Genomic DNA, 12,250 nt, shown 5'->3' on the forward strand with positions numbered 1-12,250 from the left:
AATGGACCGCTCAGAATTGGCATCACCTTCTCTTCACCGACGAGTGTCGCATATGCCTTCACCTGGACAATAGTCGGAAACGTGTTTGGAGGCAACCCGGTCAGACTGAACTTCTTGGACCCACTGTCCAGCGAGTGCAGCCAGGTGGAGGTTCCCTACTGTTTTGGGATGGCATAATGTGGTGCCGACGTACGCCGCTGGTAGTCATGGAAGGCGCCGTAACGGCTGTACGAAACGTGAATGCCATCCTCCGACCGATGGTGCAACCACATCGGCAGCATAATGGCGAGGCAGTCGTCTTCACGGACGAAAATTCGCCTCCCATCGCACACATCTTGTGAATGACTTCATTCAGGATAACGACATCACTCGACTAGAGTGGTCAGCATGTTCTCCAGACATGAACCCTATCGACCATACCTGGGATAGATTGAAAAGGGCTGTTTATGGACGACGTGACCCACCAACCACTCTGAGGGATCGCCGTTGAGGAGTGGGACTATCTGGAACATCAGTGGTTTGATGAACTTCTGGATAGTATGCCACGACGAATACAGGCAAATATCAATGCAAGAGGACGTGCTACTGGGTGTTGCAGCAAGCGGTCTATACAGCAGTCTGGACCACCACCTCTGACAGGTCTCGCTGTACGGTGGTACAACATGCAATGTGTGGTTTTCTTGAGCAATGAAAAGAACGGAAATGATGTTTTTGTTGATCTCTATTCCAATTTTCTTTACTGGTTTCGGAACTCCCGGAATCGAGGTGATGCAAACCTTTTTTTTATGTGTGTATGGAATTTTGCACTGATTTTGTAAAGCTCCTTTGAATGGAAGCAGCTCACACCAAGATATCGCCGCCTTGCCACTTGCGCACTTGTACGCAATTTTAGAAACACTTCAATGCAGAAAGCACAAGATATGTTACACTATAACGCATTTTCGTTCCTACAAACCGAAAAGATTCCAGTAACTGCTGAATTACTTTCGTTCATTTTGTTGAACTTTGACTGTATTCCTCAAGCACTTATTTCTTCCTCATCGACTTGTTCAGGCTTTGTGTAGTTACCATGCCTGGTAGGGCATTAAAGGAACGCGAACAAGGTCTAGTGTTGAGTGATCATGGTGATGTACACGGATATGCCGCATACTCGTGTGAGGCGGCATTGTCGGTAACTGACACATATCCAGGGGCCTAATAGAAGATCTCCATTTGGCTGGCGGATGGAATCGTGCAGTATGCAGATTTGTGGAGCAATTTGATGTGACGGCGGCCCTATTTTGGACTGCATTGGAACGTGAGGGCACCATACTCGTTGTCCAGATATCTGCCGACCGTGTCTGACCAACAAAATGAAGGCTCGCCATAATGTGCACCAAGCACACCGTAAACTCTGCACATTTGCGCCTCCCATTCGCAAACAAGTAAAGCAATCTTCGCAACATTTCTTTTACCTCGCACCATTCGTCGGAGACTAGCAGCAGACAGACCAGGGAATTACCGTTCCGTGCGTGGGCGGCCTGGAGGGGTGCTGCGACAAGGAAGCATGCACTGCTGATGAAAAGCGTCACACTCTGTTCAACGATAAACTGCTATCCACATGACCATCGTCTGCCACTATGTAGTCGGTTAGTGGAGAAGCACTATCCTTCCAGTGTTTTCGAGAGGCACATAAAAGTAAATTCTTGTGTCTTGGCGGGTTGGCGTGGCCGCGCGGGATTAGCCGAGCGATCTCAGGCGCTGCAGTCATGGACTGTGCGGCTGGTCCCGGCGGAGGTTCGAGTCCTCCCTCGGGCATGGGTGTGTGTGTTTGTCCTTAGGATAATTTAGGTTAAGTAGTGTGTAGGCTTAGGAACTGATGACCTTAGCAGTTAAGTCCAATAAGATTTCACACACATTTGAACATTTTTTGTGTCTTGGTCCGGGGAGCCATCGGGACTTCATGTCACAGCTAGTAAGGATTGAAGGGACTCTGAAGGCACAATTCGTCACAATCACCTCGTGTCGTCATGTTTTACCTCTGATGCGACATTACTGTTGTCTTTCAATAGGAAAATGCTCTTTCACACAAGGTACATGTATCTGTGAACTGTATGTGTGAGATCGAGGTACATACGTGTCCAGCAGGATCACCATATCTGTTCTCCATAGTACGTGCGTCATACCAGCTTGAACGCCACCTCGGTCCTATTGCGAATATACAGGATGTCGAGGACAAGTAACAACAGTTATGGGCTAGCTTGTCTCCGGGGAGGGTACAACGGCTTTAATACGCCCTTCCCAACCGAATCCGCTAGTTCAACCATACATCTACATCTACATCTACATCTACATTTATACTCCGCAAGCCACCCAAAGGTGTGTGGCGGAGGGCATTTTACGTGCCACTGTCATTACCTCCCTTTCCTGTTTCAGTCGCGTATGGTTCGCGGGAAGAACGACTGTCAGGAAGCCTCCGTGCGCGCTCTAATCTCTCTAATTTTACATTCGTGATCTCCTCGGGAGGTATAAGTAGGGGGAAGCAATATATTCGATACCTCATCTAGAAACGCACCCTCTCGAAACCTGGCGAGCAATCTACACCGCGATGCAGAGCGCCTCTCTTGCAGAGTCTGCCACTTGAGTTTATTAAACATCTCCGTAACGCTATCACGGTTACCAAATAACCCTGTGACGAAACGCGCCGCTCTTCTTTGGATCTTCTCTATCTCCTCCGTCAAACCGATCTGGTACAGATCCCGCACTGATGAGCAATACTCAAGTATAGGTCGAACGAGTGTTTTGTAAGCCACCTCCTTTGTTGATGGACTACATTTTCTAAGCACTCTCCCAATGAATCTCAACCTGGTACCCGCCTTACCAACAATTAATTTTATATGATCATTCCACTTCAAATCGTTCCGCACGCATACTCCCAGATATTTTACAGAAGTAACTGCTACCAGTGTTCGTTCCGCTATCATATAATCATACAATAAAGGATCCTTCTTTCTATGTATTCGTAATACATTACATTTGTCTATGTTAAGGGACAGTTGCCACTCCCTGCACCAAGTGCCTATCCGCTGCAGATCTTCCTGCATTTCGCTACAATTTTCTAATGCTGCAACTTCTCTGTATACTACAGCATCATTCGCGAAAAGCCGCATGGAACTTCCGACACTATCTACTAGGTCATTTATATATATTGTGCAAAGCAATGGTCCCATAACACTCCCCTGTGGCACGCCAGAGGTTACTTTAACGTCTGCAGACGTCTCTCCATTCATAACAACAGGCTGTGTTCTGTTTGCTAAAAACTCTTCAATCCAGCCACACAGCTGGTCTGATATTCCGTAGGCTCTTACTTTGTTTATCAGGCGACAGTGCGGAACTGTATCGAACGCCTTCCGGAAGTCAAGAAAAATAGCATCTACCTGGGAGCCTGTATCTAATATTTTCTGGGTCTCATGAACAAATAAAGCGAGTTGGGTCTCACACGATCGCTGTTTCCGGAATCCATGTTGATTCCTACATAGTAGATTCTGGGTTTCCAAAAACGACATGATACTCGAGCAAAAAACATGTTCTAAAATTCTACAACAGATCGACGTCAGAGATATAGGCTATAGTTTTGCGCAACTGCTCGACAACCCTTCTTGAAGACTGGGACTACCTGTGCTCTTTTCCAATCATTTGGAACCCTCCGTTCCTCTAGAGACTTGCGGTACACGGCTGTTAGAAGGGGGGCAAGTTCTTTCGCGTACTCTGTGTAGAATCGAATTGGTATCCTCTATTGAGTGATTCCAGTTGCTTTTCTATTCCTTGGACACTTATTTCGATGTCAGCCATTTTTTCGTTTGTGTGAGGATTTAGAGAAGGAATTGCAGTGCGGTCTTCCTCTGTGAAACAGCTTTGGAAAAAGGTGTATAGTATTTCAGCTTTACGCGTGTCATCCTCTGTTTCAATGCCATCATCATCCCGTAGTGTCTGGATATGCTGTTTCGAGCCACTTACTGATTTAACGTAAGACCAGAACTTCCTAGGATTTTCTGTCAAGTCGGTACATAGAATTTTACTTTCGAAATCACTGAACGCTTCACGCATAGCCCTCCTTACGCTAACTTTGACATCGTTTAGCTTCTGTTTGTCTGAGAGGTTTTGGCTGCGTTTAAACTTGGAGTGAAGCTCTCTTTGCTTTCACAGTAGTTTCCTAACTTTGTTGTTGTACCACGGTGGGTTTTTCCCGTCCCTCACAGTTTTACTCGGCACGTACCTGTCTAAAACGCATTTTACGATTGCCTTGAACTTTTTCGATAAACACTCAACATTGTCAGTGTCGGAACAGAAATTTTCGTTTTGATCTGTTAGGTAGTCTGAAATCTGCCTTCTATTACTCTTGCTAAACAGATAAACCTTCCTCCCTTTTTTTATATTCCTATTAACTTCCATATTCAGGGATGCTGCAACGGCCTTATGATTACTGATTCCCTGTTCTGCACTTAAAGAGTCGAAAAGTTCGGGTCTGTTTGTTATCAGTAGGTCCAAGATGTTATCTCCACGAGTCGGTTCTCTGTTTAATTGCTCGAGGTAATTTTCGGATAGTGCACTCAGTATAATGTCACTCGATGCTCTGTCCCTACCACCCGTCCTAAGCATCTGAGTGTCCCAGTCTATATCTGGTAAATTGAAATCTCCACCTAAGACTATAGCATGCAGAGAAAATTTATGTGAAATGTATTCCAAATTTTCTCTCAGTTGTTCTGCCACTAATGCTGCTGAGTCGGGAGGTCGGTAAAAGGAGCCAATTATTAACTTAGCTCGGTTGTTGAGTGTAACCTCCACCCATAATAATTCACAGGAACTATTCACTTCTACTTCACTACAGGATAAACTACTACTAACAGCGACGAACACTCCACCACCGGTTGCATGCAATCTATCCTTTCTAAACACCGTCTGTACCTTTGTAAAAATTTCGGCAGAATTTATCTCTGGCTTAAGCCAGCTTTCTGTACCTATAACGATTTCAGCTTCGGTGCTTTCTATCAGCACTTGAAGTTCTGGTACTTTACCAACGCAGCTTCGACAGTTGACAATTACAATTCCGGTTGCTGCTTGGTCCCCGCATCTCCTGACTTTGCCCCACACTCGTTGAGGCTGTTGCCCCTTCTGTACTTGCCCAAGGCCATCTAACCTAAAAAACCGCCCAGCCCACGCCACACAACCCCTGCTACCCGTGTAGCCGCTTGTTGCGTGTAGTGGACTCCTGACCTATCCAGCGGAACCCGAAACCCCACCACCCTATGGTGCAAGTCGAGGAATCTGCAGCCCACACGGTCGCAGAACCGTCTCAGCCTCTGATTCAGACCCTCCACTCGGCTCTGTACCAAAGGTCCGCAGTCAGTCCTGTCGACGATTCTGCAGATGGTGAGCTCTGCTTTCATCCCGCTAGCGAGACTGGCAGTCTTCAGCAAATCAGATAGCCGCGGGAAGCCAGAGAGGATTTCCTCCGATCCAGAGCGACACACATCAGAGGTAGTTGCAATAACGTACGGATTAGTTTACTCATAATTCCAAGTTCTTTGTAACACTGACTCAGTTTTGTAATCACTAAAATGAAATAACATACTGTCTCATCCAATGATCTTTCGTCTCGTTTCCTGCCCATCTTCTACATGCTTCTCTGGTTATGTCAGGTTGCGTAATTAGCTGATATGTCCCCCTGCCTTTTGGTCTCATCAAGGTATACCTCGTTCTCTTGTTGTTTTGGGTGAGGGTGCTCACTGCAACTTACGACAGCAATCTAAGAGCCTCTCATATACCTTATTCCTTTCCACTACTCCGTATCACCCATTAATTATGGTCTTCATTGCCTTCCCTATCATATCGTTCCAATCATGTAGGACTATCTAACTTTCATCCCTCTTCACGTATTTTATCTGTCATATTATTTCCTCATACGTTGTCTCCATTTCCTCAAACAGCAATTAAACTGTTTTTATTTTTTACATCTGTCACAGGGTGCAGCAATTATTTCGAGTATGCATACGGGTTCCTAGTCTGCATTTCACCGTCTGTATGGAGTCATTCGAACTGTGGAGCAGAAATCGATGTTGAGCCGAAAAAAAAACTGCTAAGTGGAATCCGTAGCTAAGATTGAACCCAAGTGTGCCGGAGTATTGTATAATATTTCATTGAATATTTTTAATTCTGTTCATTTACACAAACTGATTTTGTATGGATTCGGAGAAATTCATGCTACAATCGTAAATTGCTCTTAGTAATAACTTACTAACTACTAGTTTCGCTAGAAAGTATCATATTGAAGTCAACTTATATTACGGACGGAATACCACGATGGAATTTGGATGCTTACATTTATCTTATGTAAATAATAACAGTAGTGTGCAGAAAATTTTGTATATGTATTCACGTAAAAATACTGTGCTACCTCTGCCCAGGTCCTATTTGGCCGACTAATGCCGCCTAAGGCCCTGGAGAAACTCGGCTGGACCACTTACAGCGAGCGCCCAAGAATTGGACACTGGACGTTCTACAACCACACAGGGGGAAGCCGGCTTGCGTAAGAATGGACACGTTGCGAAAAGCCTGTCGGACAATGAGAAGCATGACGAAAACTGATGGAAAATTGCAGCCATTAGGATGGAAAGTCAAGAATACACACGCGAAAGCTGCTCTGGCAGCAGTCTGCCTTAGAAAGCAAGAACGTGTCGACAATGCTGGACTCGACAGGCACTGGGAGCACTGCACACAAAGCGCAGAGAATTCTTACAGGCAGGCGTGTGAAAGAATTCAACCTTCTTAAAAAGATGTTTGCTGGACAGAAATGACGTTCCTTATAAATCACAGACCATAGCAGACTCTGAAACGAAGCATATAGACGAGCCTGTCCAGGCCTCACGCAGAGGCAGTGATTAAAAAGGAGTGTTGCATGGCTGCTCTCAGAACAACTTCGGAATGCAGGAAAATATCGAACGAATGTGCCACTAACGCTGGTGAAATCGAGAGAAAGACGCCAGTTCCAGAGTCACACACCAGCCCACGTAAGATACGAAATTTACACCTTGAACACAGAGGCGTGGTCATGAAATGGCGATTAGTCACTGGGCAGCATTGCAAGCTAAGTCCGTCAATGCCACAAGAGGAGAAAATTTAGTGGCAACATTGAGCTGGGAGATGGATGAGGACTGTAGTCGGTGAGACAATACGGAAGCAAGAGAACATGGGTCTCTCCCATCCGTCACCAACATGCGCCTTCCGACATCGCGATATCGCAGCTTCGGTGACGCAACCTAAAGGGCAGAAAAGTGGAGACCGTACGTGAGCCAAACCGCAAAACCGCGATTGTCGATGAGAGGAGCCGACTCGCACCCAACAGCTCCGAGGCGAAGTGCCGCACTGATGCAGCACCTGCCGCCGACAGCCCTACACGACGAATGATCACAAGTAATGGTGAGATGATTTGAACCCCACCCCTCTCCTTCCCCTTAATAACTGAGTCGTGTCCATACAGTCTAATCGGCCGTGAGATTTGTAGCTTTGTTTTGTGTAAACGGTACTGAAGATAATACATTTCTTCTATGTTCCATTCATACATCAACCCTTTAATCTCATAACCTTTTGTGTTCGGTTTCATTTAATTACTGATGTCACTTAATTATTGGCTCCCATTGTGGAACTATCTCACTGCTGATCTGAGTGTTTCGAGATGTCACCAAAAATTTCTCGAGTTCACTACAATACATTACAGTGAAAACATTTTGGTAAGATAGATAAACATGTAAAAAATCCTCTCTAAGGCAACAGTTATCTGTTGCAAGACGGGTTACATTGAAACGTTCCCTTACAAAAATTATACATGACTGTGCTTAAACTGACACACAATATTTTTAGCGCAACGCAATCTGACTTTCAAAAATCCCTACAAAAGAATGGCCCTGACTGACAATAACCTATACCTTTCATGAATCACTTACCTCACAAAAATCTTCGTTACTCGAACTACAGCAATACAGCGAGCGCCAATACTGCCAGCTAAATAAAAGATTCTAACTACTGAAGGCACTAACTACTAATAGACATAGTTAGCGAATGAAAGATTTTGGTAGAGAACAAACAATGTATTTACCTTAACAGTGTTCAAAAGTCATTATATATATATATATATATATATATATATATATATATATATATATATATACCAGTTCATGACATCCAGTCTTACAAGTTTACTGTCTCTGACGGACACACGTCCAGATCATCCGCTCTCAAAACTCCGCCATCTCTCTCCCCACATCCACCACTGCTGGCGGCTCACCTCCAACTGCGCAACGCTACGCGCTGTTCACATTCAACTGTCCAACACTACAATAGCGAATATTACAACAATGTCAACCAGCCACAGACTGCACACAGCACATCCAGTGATTTTCATACAGAGCGCTACGTGGCGTTACCAATATAAACCTCTAAACAGCCTACTTACAACATTAGCACATGAAAGAAGCTCCCGTATGGAGGTCGTCCTCTGTACATGCGGTACCATATTTGTGTGGAAAACGAGCCTACACTCGCTTGCTGCTGTGGAATCAATAATGGTATGAAAATAAAAATAAAACACTCGTCTAAAACTTCATCTGTACGCAATAGGCAACATACATTTATATAGTATCATAAAATATCGTCTACGCCATTGTGATATATTCTCCACAAATAGTAAATTTTCTAGACCAATACAACTGCTAACTAGGATATGAGGTTTTACTTTTTAACCAACTCTAACTATATTTTTTAGATACAATGTATTTTTATGTACCTACAAGCATTTTTCAGCACACTACAGTTACGATTCATATAACAATAAATGTACATTAGCATCTTCCATTGTGGTATTTAGTTGTGTAGGTTGAATTCTAACTGATACTTCATAGCGAAACTAGTCGTAAATAAAGTATTCGCTGAAAACAGATTATGGTAATAAGATCAATTCTTTCAAATATATTAGACCTGTGAAGTACGTCTCACGTAACTCGAAACTGACTGTAATTATATAGGGCGGACGTGTGTGCTTTGTCTTCAGACTATCAGGTCAGTCGGAACACAGCTGAAAGACAGACGACAAAACAATATCCGTGGAATAAATGGCCTTTCTGTGGTTTCATGTCCGAAATCTAATGGATCAGCTAACACCTAAATGACAATGTATTGATATGCAGTGAATAGTAGAGAAATAAATAAATACGTAACATTGGAACACAGTAGTCAAGTAAATAAACAAACACAATGAATGTAAAAAAAGATATACTAATATATAAAAATATAAAGACCACAGCCAAGTTCATTCATTTTTTCCTGACATTTCCACACATGTTCTGACACAGTGTTTGGTCAAGTACTCACGGTTCATAGGCGAAAGTTGTACTTCGTTCTCGAAAGTTGTACTTCGTTCTCTCTATTAGCTAATTTTATTCCAGTGAAACATTTTAGATCACCTTGTATATTCTACCATTACATCAACTTGCTATTTATCTGAGCTCGGTATTGTATGGGTAGATTAATGTCTGTAAATGTATTCTACCAGTAGTTATGAGAGCAGTTTACAGCGACACTTTATAAGTCGAAAACGCTAAACTTCTGAAAGTGAATGATAGAAATGTTTGCTGTTAGAGTGAAGCTGGAGCACAAGACGAAACTATGTGGTCGCGTCTGCACCTATGGCAGTGAGTACAACGTATTGTGACACTCTGGCAATTTGCCCTGTTCTCGTAGTACATTACGTAAACAGATGGCCGCGCAGAATACTTCCACATAACTTTAAAATTACTTTACGCACTCATGTTTAATTCAAGCACGCTGTTTTAACTTCAGGATAATTCATTTGCAAACTCATTGTTTTTTAATGATTTCTGAACAGCAAGAAGACAGAATTTACATGGCATTATGTCGTAGGAAGAAGCGAGGATGCGCCTGGCTGTTTAAAACAAAGTTCAGCGCGGCGCCACGGAGCGGTACTTATGACACGACTGTCACAAGAACGGCAGAAGGCGGACTTCCATTACGTTGCGAGCAGATCGTGAGAACAAACTTAGTTACTTCCATATGCAACCTGACAAACTTCCTGCGGTGAAATTTCTCAAGGTGGAGAATTAAACGAGAGTCATGGTAATACTGAAATAATTTAATGCTTTTGACACATACACTACCGTTGCGATGAAGAAACGTTTTCTTAAGCATATGCAATAAGTGTACGGTCAATGTTCACGATTTGCGCAGTTAAAGGCCAGAATCGCTATTTAGGGATTAAATATAAGAACACCGTGATGCTCTATTGTGATATGACTAACTGAACACTGAGAAAGCAGAAAGTTCGTTGGACACAACGCACTTCTTTCAGATTTGAGTGCCATTGCTGTGGGAATGATTATAGTTTTGTACAAGTTTTTCCTATATCACATAGACGCCTACATTACTTTGTCAATAGACGGAGATATCGAAGCGAAATTGTGAAAGAATTTTCTTTGGTTATTTATTCATTGTTCTGCGTCTTCATTTTACTTCATCTGTGTCACATATCTGAACATAAACGTAAAATACTGTAGATGTAAATTTTTTGTTGTTTTAGTACTAGGATGAAGTAAATTACCATGAATGGAAAAACGAATACACGTGGAATTGCGACAGTTGCAGGACAGTGAATAGAGAGTAATTGCATTCATTGGCCTGTGGCAGGAGGAGAGAGATGCACAAAAAATGGTAGTAAAGGATATTAAAGATTATTATCGTTCTGGAAACTGGTGTCGTGCGAAATGAACGCATATTGTTAAGGTCGAGTTAAGAAATTAAAATTTAAAGGAAGTGCTACGGAGTGTATTTATTGTGCGCTACACTTACTCAGAAAATAGTGGTTAATAATCAATAAACGTTCACTTGTTTGCCAGGTAATAAACTGAATGTACGCTCTTATATGAGTGAAACCGGTGTCCGTGAGCATCTAATTTTCACTGTGTGTGAACCCCACTAGCCCCCGCCCATCAACTTACACATATATGATTTCCAGAAACTGCTATATTTAGCGTTCTGTCAGTCATTTGGCTTTATCATTAATGTTAATGACGAATTACAAATATTAAAAGAAGAGTACGCAGGATACAGCTTCAGGGATTGCAGAATCACTAGCTAGCTTCATATGTGACGAGGTGGCGCAATATACCTATATACACCTTTGATTGCAGAAAACATTCAGGATATCACAAGCATTAATATTTCGAATCAACAATTTTAAATCCATCCTTTATGGCGCAATTACGTTTTTTTTACTTAGTACATCATTAGCGCTAGGTGACAATTCGTAGTACACAAAACTGTCTGTGTCCTGGTAGCTGGCAACATGTCAACGGTATAATTCTTGTAACCGGCAGTAAGGTATTAAAAGTTTTTGTCCCTAGATTTTGAATCAGAAATTCCGAGAATGGTTTGCAAGCAACTGTATTCTGTATCAGCGACTAGGTCATTACATAATAAACCTTTCTGTTATCGGTTTACTTTAGCTGAGCACATCATTAAAGGTGTAAGAAGATAATTCCTATTCTTGTGTGATAACACGCACATATAATGCGTTTTATTTATTTAATAAGTTAATATGATTTCTGGAAAGCATATGTGTCTTGGTGTCCGACGTCTCGTGTATGACAACAGTTGTCATAGTAGCTACAAAAGTAATGCTGAGCCATCGCAACGGACTGCACAATAATCGAACAAGGGCACTTATTGGCAGGTGTTCATTTACCTAGCATTCTTCACACATACGCATGTTGAGCATGATTTAGGACATTCAGAGAGGATTTACGACAGCATCATTTTGGTTTACTCGTATATTAACTTACTACTTACTACAGAATATATTATATTCCCAAGGAAATGGAAATCAAAACTAAGTATCGTAAAATTTAAGATTTTTCCTCAGACAGTTACTAAAAACTCCACGCATGCACTTATATTGACGTTTATATTATTTTATAAATAATAATCGACGTCCCACATGAGTTGCTACAGTTATAACTCATGACAGCATTAGAAGACTTCCATTTGGAAAACATATTCCTTCACAACATTCCCACGCACGTGAGCCAATTGTGGAGCGTGCATTTCTACTTGTCTTAGTGACGCTATGAATGCTCTCCTTTGTGGACAACCGAATACGGATTAACGATGTTTTAGTTTCAGCAGAGATAACGGGGAGCGAGAAAGA

Source organism: Schistocerca serialis, chromosome 1, assembly GCF_023864345.2.
Source record: "Schistocerca serialis cubense isolate TAMUIC-IGC-003099 chromosome 1, iqSchSeri2.2, whole genome shotgun sequence".
In the NCBI taxonomy this organism is placed as follows: domain Eukaryota; kingdom Metazoa; phylum Arthropoda; class Insecta; order Orthoptera; family Acrididae; genus Schistocerca; species Schistocerca serialis.